Here is a 13,013-nt window from a genome sequence, read left to right on the forward strand (position 1 = left end):
AAAGTCAATATATTTCTTGTAAAACGGATCTCCAACCTAGTTCTCATTGAGTAGATACCTGCGCCACCATTAGTAAAAAGTCACGTGAGAACAAAGTTTCTATGGCAAATGTTTTTTTTCGCGAATTTTTATATACTGATTTCAGTTTCGGGCTTACATATACCATGCCATGCTGCACATGTAGGTTTCGGCTTAGTATACCGACCCTTTTTGCAACACCCTGCATAAGTTGTTGTTATGTCGCCTGAGAGCAGTTAGTTTATTCTGAAACTTGCAACCGTGAAAACCTTGTTCCCATGGTACTCGAAAACATGCAATATTCTGCCTCTTGTTTTAGTTTTCTTGGTTTATGAACTAGGAAGCATTCACAGGTCATGATTGTTATCGAGCGTTACAATCTAAATAGGGATAATTTAAGCCAAAAATTGGCTTAGTATTTACGGAAAATAGTTCGAAATGAGCGAATTTTTCTTCAAAATATGTCAAGGGTGTGTTTCAGGTCATTTATACAGGTTGTTTGGCATATGGGTCGACTTTTTTTTAAGTGGTAGAGGAAATCATAGTTTTTTTTTTTCAAGACCTATATTCCGAACGGACTAATGTTATTGAGATTGTCAGGCAATTCATTTAATATGAATAACAGTCTGTGTATAATAAAAAAAACAATAAATTCTTCCACCATGGTTTCCTATTACGTTTTTTTGCCTGCAAAATTTAATTATGATAAATTGAATAAATTATACATATACACTTTTTACGAAAAAAAAACAACTTTGACTGGCCTTATCTCCGCAACGTAATTTTTCAATAGTCAGGTAAGTGTTATATGTCTCAATATTTGAATAAGACAGTGACAGCTATAATTTTATTCTTCAGAGTCGCGAGCACAAGTTTCGAACCTCCGTTAACGTTGCGTATCGTCAACTGTCACTGTCAAAATGTAAGGCAAAGTCATTGACAAAAGAATAAAGAGGACTTGGCATAAAAATCGGTACTTAAAAATATATCGTCGTCTCTTTTTAACTTATTGGTGTTATCGTACGTAAAAAAGGACAACAGTAGTTTTGTCTTTACCTAAAATTACAACATTGCGATCGGTCGCCATGTTGATTGACCAAGATTGACATCCAAACACAAGGTACTTCAGCTGTCAAACAATTTGTTTGTTTACATTTTTCAAGAAAAAAGCCGCCATTTTAATTGACACCAAAGTTTAGGTAAGCGCATTTTTTTCGTTGATATGGCATGTCCTCTCTTTATTCTTTTGTCAATGGGCAAAGTTAGTTCCAAAAGTGACATTTGTTTTTTCCATATGTTAGGTGGAATTTCACTAAACGCTAAACTAAAATTTAGTAGCCTGTCATACGTCTGTCAGTTAGTACAAAATGTATTTAAAATTTGATTTAAATACGTTTAGCGTTTGGTAAAAGTGACCCTTCGTGTAGATTCGAAAATAGTATCGAATCCTATGCTCGGGTCACAGATAACAATTATCTGACTATTGTGAAATCAGCCCTAACTAGACCTAACTAGCTAATTTTTGACTCAAATTGTAGGAAAGTTAGTTGCGTTATAATTTTTACCTGTAAAACGATTCTTAAAAGGTGCACTTAATTCTTAGGCCTGGGTCTCCTATTTTATGCTATATGCGGCGTCCGACTTTGACGTAAACGTTTCGATCAACGTCCTACGGCCTACCCACGGCGTCAAAGTCGTTTACGCCAAAGTCGGACGCCGCATATAGCATAAAATAGGAGACCCAGGCCTTACTGAAACAAGAGCCAACATCTAACCGTTTTTCGGGTACCATTGGAGTACAAGTTTTCAAGGACACAAATTTCAGAATAAAATATCCTCAGGGAAAACAAAACACGCACGCACTCACGCCTTCTACTATGTACTCCCTTGCGGGGTAGGCAGAGGTGCATTGCTGCACCCACTTTTCGCCAGAGTGTTATGTTAGTCCCAATGTATAATGTTCCTCAGGGAAACTAAAAACATTTTTATAAAATTCGTAGACACATGCGCTTTTCCGAACAAAAATCTGTTCAGCCGGTTCAGAGCTATGCTACCACAGACAGATAGACACACACTGATACACAAACACCTAAATCTTATAACACCCCTCGGATTATAACTTTCCGTCCGTGGCCAGTCAGAATTTTTCCTTAATTCAACTCGCACTTGGCCGATTTTCGGTTAGTTTAGACTTGCCCATCACCAATTTTGAGGTCTGGATCCGCGCCTGCAAAGCGAACCGATAAGCATCAAATAGCTGAATTAAAAAGAAAAGTGCCACCAGCCAACACTGAGGGCAGCAATAATTAAACAGCTCTGATTTAAAAACTTTTTGTTTAAATTCCTTTGTGGAGAACGAAGCACAAAGACTTTGAACAATAGATGTTGCTAGCAAACATCTGATCTATCATGGGAAACCTCACTGGCGTCTGTTGTGGCTTTTCACAACACTGTTTTATTCTTCGTTTGTGTCAGTCGTCATTTGATTGTAAATTTTCTAGGTTTCTTTATTAATAGTGTAGGTACCTAACTAAGTTTCGCGGGCAAATTTTTTGGTGGTATGCCTAAAATATTTCGGATAGCAAAGCTACTTACCTTGTGATTTGCACCAAATTAGCTTAGCTTGATAAATGTAGAGAGGTATCTTTGAGTTTTAAATAAAATAAAAAATTTGATAAGTTTTAGAGACCACATATTATTAAGTAGAATTCGAAAATAATACTCACATACCTAATACTTACTTGTTTGATGATCCTACATTGCCTACTTGTATGTACCTAGGTACATTCATAAAATTATACTTACAGTATTAGATATAATACATCACACGTCGCTATAAAACGATTATAAGTAAATTTCATAATTAATTTTCATGAATGAAAACCAAAATTTTAAAAAACATGACTGTATAAAATTCATGTCTACGGAACGTTTTTCTCCTCCAATGTGAAGGTATGCCTGCTATAAAACAGGAAGTGTTGAAAGCGATGATGCTTCTAAAATTTTATTACAACTTAACCGTTCAAATACCATTAAAGTAATATAGTACAAGTTCCAAGTAAACGGCGGTGATAATAAACTCTTCGATGGTTGATGAAATATCAATGAATTAAAATATTTTATACTTTAGCCGTTAACAGAGTTATGAAAAGTTTTATTACGCTGTAAAAGTAATTGCTCTATCACTTTGTGTACTAAATTAATGTAATAAGAAAATGGGCGGATTCAATTACGTTTTGTAATAAAATTATCGGTAGTACAATGGAAACAGTAACTTTAGATTGTTTAGATTAATAAAATTAGGATTTTCAAGTTGAGTATTTTCAGACATCATTTATTAATGACTTGAAGGCCAATATAAAGCTAAATAAATTTATTGAGTGCGGTCAACCTTTGTTAAAATTCCAGTTAGAGTGGTTGGTAAGTACTGGGTACTTCGGTGTAATACATTATAATCCAATGTTACAATATTGAATTAAACGAAGTCGACGGTCTAGCGGCTATATTATGATCTTCATGACATTAAACTGAAGTATGATACTTACTAATTTTTGAAATTCAGCAATGGGCCTACGATGAATCTTGTACACCTCGCTGGCTGTACACTTCGAATGAGGTCGTTTCGCCTAATATTCACTGCATGATCCTTTACGTATCGCTACTTATCTTTTCCAAGTTTTTTAACGCCCTGAATCCATTACTGCGCGAAGAGATGACCTCTACGGACGAACTTTTCGAAAATGGAACGAAATCCGTAGCACATCGTCATTCGGAATAGGGAATATGCGTAATTTTTTTTTATACTTTTATTGGATAGTTTTACATCACTTTATTATAGTAAAAAAAAAATTCAACGCCAAAATAAGTAATTTAAGGTATTTTAAAGAAAGTTAAAAAATTACAACCATCACGACCACTTTGAAATTCCCGTCAGGATGGCGGGCTGTCGTGACGTCATAATCGTTTAACTTCACGGCTCAGAATAATGAGTCCCGTCAGTCGGCATAGATTTTTTACCTAATCAAGTAATCACAGAGTACTTTTGTATTAACAACAAACCAATGTTGTCATGGTAACGAACGAAAAAGGAAGTGTATAAAGTGTGATCAGTGGCTGTTTTGTAATGGTAATAAAGTGTGACCAGTGGCTGTTTTGTAATGGGAGCTCGTAAATAGCTGCTAGTAGCTCTTTTGAAATGGGAGCGCGCAAACCAGAGGACCTTTGTACACAATATTACGCTATTATGGCAATATCAATATAAAGTAATATTTGTATTGTATGTAAGTACTTACTGTAACTTTGGTTCTCAGTAAGAGAGACTAGGGTTAGTGGGTCATTCTATTCTATTATCTGTGGGGGTGTAAAGTCAAAGTCAAAGTCAAAGTCAAAGTCAAAATTTTTTATTCATCGTACAAATATAAAATTTTCTGATGAACGTCAATTTTTACAAATTACTCTCCGTTCGGATAAGGGGGGGCTCTTTCTGTCTAAGAAGAAGAACGGAGGCAAGAAACTCCTGAGCCATCTTTTCAAAAAAATACTTAAAACTAGTTGGTATACAATACATATAAGCTTAATAATAATTATTATAATAATATGAGCAGAGCTAACTACTTATCACAGCCATGCATTAACGTCCTCTAAGTAATCATCAATTTTATAATAAGCTTTTTTACTGAGTTTCTCTTTAATGTAACACTTAAACTTATTCTCTGGCATCTGAGCAACTTCTGTTGGAAGCTTATTATAAAATCTAATACAGTACCCTAAAAACGATTTATTAACTTTCGCCAGACGCATCGCTGGAAAAGCCAGCTTATGCTTGTTCCTAGTATTAATGTCATGATTACTGCCAATTGTATCAAAAGTGGAAATATTCTTTCGTACATACATTAAATTGGCAAAAATGAACTGACATGGAACTGTAAGGATGTTAATTTCTTTAAATAGTTCTCTCAATGAATCCCTGGAACCAAGTTTGTATATAGAGCGGATGGCTCTTTTCTGTAATACAAATATAGTTTCAATATCAGCGGCTCTACCCCAAAGCAAAATGCCATACGACAATAAGCTGTGGAAATAACTAAAGTAAACTAATCTGGCGGTTTCAACGTCGGTCAGTTGTCTAATTTTCCGTACAGCAAAAGCTGCGGAGCTCAACCTTCCAGCCAATTTGGCAATGTGAGGTCCCCACTGCAACTTTGAATCTATAGTCATACCAAGAAAGACAGTATCATTAACTAGGTCCAATTTATTCCCATCTAGAATAATGTTAGTATCGCATTGTCTAACATTCGGCAGTGTAAATTTAATACATTTCGTTTTCTTAGAATTCAATAAAAGATTATTTACGGTAAACCAATCGTGTATGTCAGATAGAATAGAATTAATTTCATAAAAATTATTTTCACTTCTTTTAACTTTAAAAAGCAAAGAAGTATCGTCAGCAAATAAAACTATATTAGTCAATTTTTCAACCATAAAAGGCAAGTCATTAATATAAATGAGGAATAAAAATGGTCCTAGAATAGATCCTTGAGGGACGCCTATCTTTACATGAGCCCCCTGTGATTTAGTATTGTTAATATCGACCCTTTGTTGCCTCTTGTCTAAATATGAAGCTATCAAATCTAAAGCCTTTCCTCCTATTCCATAGTATCTCAGTTTCGAAATTAAAGTCTGATGGTCTACACAATCAACCGCCTTCGACAGATCACAGAAGACTCCAATAGCATCGTGATGGTCTTCCCAGGCGTCAAATATGTGCTTAATTAACGCAGTACCGGCATCGGTTGTTGATTTGCCTTTTGTAAAACCATACTGCTGGCTATGAAACAATCGAGCTTCATTGAAATGCAAAAGCATCTGATTGAGTATGACCCTCTCAAATATTTTACTCAAAACTGGAAGAACCGAGACAGGTCTGAAATTTGCAGGGTCCTCCATATCCCCACTCTTGAACAGAGGTATAATTTTACTCAATTTCATAAGATCTGGGAACACACCTTCAGCGATACATTTATTAAAAATGTTAGCCAAAATTGGGGCGATTTTATTAATAATAGAAAGAACAAATTTAACTGACATTCCCCACAAGTCTTCAGTTTTCTTCATATTTAAGGACTTAAATGTTTTTATAATAGTTAATGTATTAATATATCTGAATTTAAATTCCTTATCGGTTGAAGGTGCGTTCTCCTTCATCAGGGTTTCAGCTAATGTAGCTGAAGAATCTAGGTTGCAAGTAGTTTCTAAAGGAATGTTCGTAAAAAACTCTTCAAAGACTCTCGCCACCTCGTCATTTGATGTTATTATGTCATTGCCTACCTTTAAAGATAAATTAGTCTCGCGTGTTCGATTCTTCCCCGTTTCGTTATTAATAATATTCCAAATGGCCTTAGATTTGTTAGCCGAGTCTTTAATCTTGTTATTAATAAAAATTGTCTTCGCACAGTGACAGACACATTTGTACATTTTGCTATATTTCTTCACATAAGATTGAAAGTCAGGGCGGAGTATGAATGTTTTCATCTCATACAGATCATATAATGTCGCCCTGCTTTTGCGAATACCATCTGTAGCCCAGTCACAAAATTTAATTTTATTGTCTATCAAAACTTCCTTCGTTTCAAAATTACTCTCAAACTCATCAGCTATTATCTTAAACAAGTTACTATACATCTCATTAGAATTGCAATCTAATTTAACATTCGGAAGTTTTTCGTCTAGTTTCTTCAAGTAATTGTCAATTTTCTTTGTAGTAATCGGTCTGCATCTCACCTTAGTTTTATTTGTCTTGTCAGTGTTTACTAAGGTAATGGTCTGCCCACTGTGGTCTGACCTCAGACAATTTATCACACTACTGTCTTTAAACTCACAGTTACAGAATATGTTATCTAGACAAGTGGCCGACGTGGATGTAATTCTAGTTGGTTCCAGAAAGACATTAAAAAGATTAAATGATTTAAAAAGTAACAGTAATTTCGACCTATTAGGAGAGTCACCTAATAGGTCAACATTAAAGTCACCACACACTATTACTTCCTTTTTACTATTGGAAGCTAACCTTAGAACATCCTCCATGACAGTCTCAAAGGTAATGAAATCACCAGTAGGTGGCCTGTAGGTACATACTATTATATACTTGTTTAGCTCTGCACATGAAATTTCTATATGGTGTTTAACAGAAAGAGCAACTATGTCCTTTCATTCTTTACATTTACAATTTTCTTTAAGAAATATAAGTGACCCGCCATGCTCGTTGCACTTTCTGTTAAAACAGCTTATAAGTTTGTAATTTTTCAATTGGAACATCATTTTATTCTCGTCTAACCAATGTTCTGTGATACATAAACAATCAATGTTAAATTTTTCCGAAAATAGTTCTATTTCTAACAATTTAGAAGAAAGACTCTGAATATTCTGATGTACTAATTTAAATTCATTCTTAAATGTCTTGTCCTTTAATAGTTTTGAGCCGAGAGAGCAGTGAACTGAATCAATCTTTATATCAACGCTATGATGCTCTCCCGTTGTCTGAGAATCTAATTTAAATCTACTTAAGTAGTAAGAACCTGCACCTGGCTCTCTTGAATGGAACCATTGTGCATATCTCAAAGGTCTAAACCCCCTTATGTAAACTATCAAATAAGAGTATAAAAATGCATATTCGCTAATATTTGGGCACACGGCTCTCGACTTTTCAATAGTCTTTGCTGTCCTTTTCCGCAGCTGGCCACAGTTTACTCGTTCATACTGCGTAATAAATTTAATGTGTCCAGTTCTTCTGATTAGGAGAATTCTTCCATAACTTAATTTAGAAAAAAATAACAACTTTTGAAATATACTAACGACTGCCATTATAACCTAAAAGTAGAAAGAGCAACTTGTGTCATGTTCATGTCATAATACTTACAATACAAATTTAATTTAATTGTGTTGCAATATGGAGCATATTTGAGTGGCTCGTTGACTAGCGAATGGCTGTTTACGCCTCATTACAATAGAACAACTAGTGGCAGCCCATACACTACCAACAAAAAATATAAAAAGTCCTAAACTTTGCAAACATACAAGCATATCAAACAAGAAGTGGAGAGGTTATAGGAGGCTAGGATCTACTCGTATTGAAAGAATTATTATGTGATCCATCGTATCTGATCACAACGAGCATCACAAATACTCGGTGACATTAACATTTCTTTGTTTACACTTGACATTTATTTAACTATACGCAAACGCAAAGAAGTTATTATTCTGAGATTGATATCTAAAGAATTATGACGTCACATCCGCCCTAAGAAAATGGGTGACGTTTCTCGGAAGTTAGAATTTACCGAAGTTTTTTTGTACTTTTCAACTTCATTTACTTGCTCAAATATAAATTATAATCAAAAATAATGATGGAGTCGTAGTTATGAAACAACAAAGTTTATTATAAATAATATTTGACCTTTATTTGAACCACTTGCATATTCCCTATTCACGCCGAAATTAAACTGAAGTTGCCACGTGACTGCATTCAGATATAGCTGTGTATGATTAAGTCACATACTGGCCGACCGTACCAACTCCATTGCATCACTTTAATTCCATTTAACCGTTTGACTTTGAACTTTATCCTGCCCACATTAAATGCCAGTTTCTGTCAGCAAAGCGAGATTGTGGCTGAAGAGACGGTGGCGTTACACATATGTAAAACAGATCAGCTAATGCATATTTTCCATCAAATTTATTATGACAAATGTGTTTTGAGTTTGTTAACCTTTATAACACTAGACAAGACTAGGACATAGCGAAGAAATAATAGAGCAGCGAAGATGTAAAATATGTATTAGAAGAAAACTTGCCAATAATACCCCTTTCAAACATAATATAATAAATAATTTAGAACCAAGTTAGGTACCAAGCTGGTCTATGATTGTAAACAATATGTGACGATTGCAATTACAACCGCCATACTAAGATCTATTTAATTTACATTAATTATAGCATTGCGCAGAAAAATGTACTAAAGTAAATTAACTACCTGTAATTTACCTGTTATGTATATGCTTATAAACAAACAGGTTTTCAATCAAGCGCCATTGCTTTCAGTACTCTCACGAGACGGTGGATAATGGCTGTAGCTAATTGATCCTGCAATGGACCGACAGATTTCAAAGAACAGCAACGAAGGTAATTAGATGACGATGGCATTTTGTATAGTACCTACTCATCTCCAAGGAAAATATTACGCTTTTACAATGTAGAGATCGTAACCTTGTAGCCTTGTAAGAAGAAATCTGCAGGTATTCCTTACTTTTCTACAGTCCATCTATAAAGTCATGAAAATAATGAGTCTATCGAGAAGCTGCCAACACATTTTATGACAGCGTTTCTAAAACGAAAGTGAGTTCGTGACTCACACCGGGCACTGCTGCCGGTAACCTGGTTTCTCTTTGTAATATTCTTACGTTTGTAAGATGTAATTCAAACTTATATTCGATTTAAAAACTAAAAAACGATTGTTCGGTAAAGGTAGAAGAGCTTTCGAGCTTTAGGTACCTACCTTAAACTCACGTGCACTTGTGATTGTAAGCATCCTTTAGAGCAGATACATACCCGTGCCACAGCGCGACATTATGATAATATGAAATATTCCGTTGATTTTATTTTCAGCTCTTTGATCTCTTCTTTGTGGTTGAACAAATTTTATGAACTTGTTGTAAATAACAACTTGCAATCTGTTGCAGCTTGCCCGTAACGTGGCACGTCCAGACTACATAAATAGACCTAGACAAGTATTTTGTAGCTTTCCGGGAAACGAGTTTTCCAACGTCAATAATTGAGAAGCTTTCTCAAAATGTCCGTATAAACCAGCGTTTAGTCTACGGCCACGTCTGAAACGAAAATAACTACCACACCACTAAACATTTATTCACCACTCGTCTGAAACAAGGACCGGATAGTGTGGGCCATCAACCCTGCCCGATTCAAAATTGGTATATCATTAGTTTTACTCTGTACTCTGTCTCGTCACTTTACCACTCCATCCTCCACCTCTGCTAGTGGGGCAAAATTGTTGGTCCCTTAAGGTACCATTTGACTGGTTTCACTATATTATATTTTCGACCCACTTACCGAACGTACCGTTTATCAGGGATAGGTATTTAATGAATATCTCAATTTTACCTGTTAGTAGGCCTAACGTTAACGTTGGTAACTATATTTCTAGAGCATTTCTTCCACGCAAAGAGCATGCAAGCCGTCCTCATTAGGTTATTACGTAGTTAGAGTGTGAAGTTCGCGCAATTGACGCTATGTTTGCGAACGTAATTACAGGCGAGCGTAGCGTAGTCGTAGCGTAGTCGAGTCGGCCGCCGCGATCGGACGAACTTCGCGTGAAATTGCTACACGCTACTCAACCGAACATGGGCACTGAAACTGTAGAGTTCGGGTTTGTAGATAATAAATACCGCCAACGTAAAAAATAACTTAACAAATAATTATATTTTATTACTATCGTCGCAAGTTGCAACGTATTATGTACCTAAGTTCAAATATATTGCTTTTCCAAGCGTCGTCGTACCTTCAGGGGATGCATGATGATTATGTTCTGTCTCGTTGTAGTAGTACACATAATAATATGTTTTGTAAACTAAGTGTGAACTTACACAAGCAAGCCCCTGAGTGTGAAACTGGAGGTCCTCTATTGGCTTCTGTCTACCTGACTAGTTGACTACTGCTAAGAATATATCCCCCCGTGGTTTCGAAAGATTCTCAATTCACATATTGGTAAAGTTGATGCGATACAGTAAAATAACTGATAAGTTATACAGAAATCTAAACATAGTTCAACTTACGCTTACGGAGTACGTTACTCTCCGCAGGTTTACTGTGCAATACTTCGGGTAGCATGTTGGTGACTACCAATTAACACATAAACATCCATAGGTACCCCACCGCAGTTTGGTGCTTTTTCCCCTAATCTAACGCGATAAGGTTGCGTTTTAGAGAGCAAATTTTAAAATCTGTGCCGTTTTTCGTTTGTAAAGATAACATAGGTAGGTAGGTTCGAAAACCTCTTTAATGCGGTGTTATACAGGGTTTTGTAAAAAGGTTATTATACTAAGCCGAAAGGGGGTCTTTCTGAACAACTTCTTTCTCTATAGTAAAAAGTCACGTGACCAACAAAGTTTCTATGGATAAGGATACTTTTTCACCCCCTTTCTGCTTTTTACAACACTCTGTAGAGTGGGTTACGCTAATGTGCCACTACGCGGGTTTTGTAATTGGGTTCCTATATAACTGCCAGATTATTGACGGCACCAGCTACCTTGTAAACTGGTAAACCAACGAACGCTCCTGTTTAGCTTTATTAGAGTCGCGTATTAGAGCGGTGGTAGCTCAGACGGGTAAGCGCCCGCTTCTCACGAAATAGATGCGGGCTCGAATCCCGGCGCTCACATGTGCCAATGAGTTCTTTGGAATTTAAGTACAATATATACCATAGGTTTTACATTACGTTGAAGGAAAACATCGTAAAGAAATCTGCACATCTAGATTCTAAATTTCTGTGCAGGTTGCTTATAATTTTTCTCTAAAGGTGATTCAACAACAGCTCTATTATTTGTCACGGTCACGCTAAGAAGAAGAAGAACACTAAAATTGCCATTAATACTAACTGGTTTAATGGTCTCTTAAAATTAAACATTGCCTGTTTTAAATGCACACTAAATTAAAATGTACAAGGATACATGTAGGTAGAAGACGTTGTAAGTTGCGATTCGTTCAAGTTAACATAATTATGGTTGCCAACCATCGAACCGCTCGGTGGAGCGCGATAGTGTTTATCGACCGCGCGGAGGGGCTACCGTGAACACAAACTAGACAACTGTTAAACAGACGTTAAGAACCGTTAAATACCTTACGCCTTACGCATCGCATTTGTCAAATACCCATTCAAACAAGCCTAGTGTTTTGGCTGATACTGGTTACATTTTCCATTAAAAACTAATAGTGCTACTACAATAGTGCTTTCCTGGCACATCTGGTTATCAAAGAATACCTTTGGATAATGTTGTAATAAACAATATGCTTAAAGATTTTTTTTTTCATATCCGAGAGCAAAAAGATACAAAAATCCTCGTAGTAGACCCATTAATGCGATTCTAGGCAACCGATGCAGAGTTGATTCGAACGACATCAGTTCAATATAACATGTGATTGCAATTCTCGTCCAGAATTGGTCTGCGGGAATTAGTTTTTTGTGTAAATAAGATGTCGGACAAACTACTGTATTTTGCGAGATAGGGGAAATTCAATTTTGTTCTATTTGTTTCCTTTTGTTTGCTGAAAAGATGAATCGGATCATATTGTACAATAAAAATATGCTATATATGCATGTATTGTGGACAACGCCCAAAAAATCTGTTGGTGGGTTGATGTACTTATCTGCATTTGATTTTGTAATTTTTTACTTTACTTCATATATATATACTTATAACATATGTACCTATAACTCTTGCAATGATGAGCATGGTCTAAAACAGTTATGCACGTAGTAATAATAGGCATCAATGTAACACATTTGGATACCCATCTAGCCGGAAGTATCATAGCTGTCGCCCCAACACCCCCTTCCGGCCAGCGCCTTCTCAATAATTGGATTGCTCTTTGCTCAACCATATAATGCTATTTCATAAAAATTAAAGTCACTAGTTTATAACAGACTCGCTTAGTTTCAAGCTCCAGTTAGCTTCAACTTGTTCAAATAACGATATTGACTTTTCATGATAGTGTTTTCACTGAAGTTCGATCTTAGGCGTAAACCTCTAGAGACTCTTGAGAGTCAAGTAGCATTTAAAATAAAGAAAGGAGATGGTAGACATTTCTTTCTAATGGTAGAGAAAATCATAAATACTTTAAATTTAGTGTTAACTACGTGTTGCGATACAGAGTGGCATGTGGTTGATTTCACCAATACAAACATGATAAAAACATTGTTTAATTTC

Source organism: Plutella xylostella, chromosome 13 (genome assembly GCF_932276165.1).
Source record: "Plutella xylostella chromosome 13, ilPluXylo3.1, whole genome shotgun sequence".
Taxonomy (NCBI): domain Eukaryota; kingdom Metazoa; phylum Arthropoda; class Insecta; order Lepidoptera; family Plutellidae; genus Plutella; species Plutella xylostella.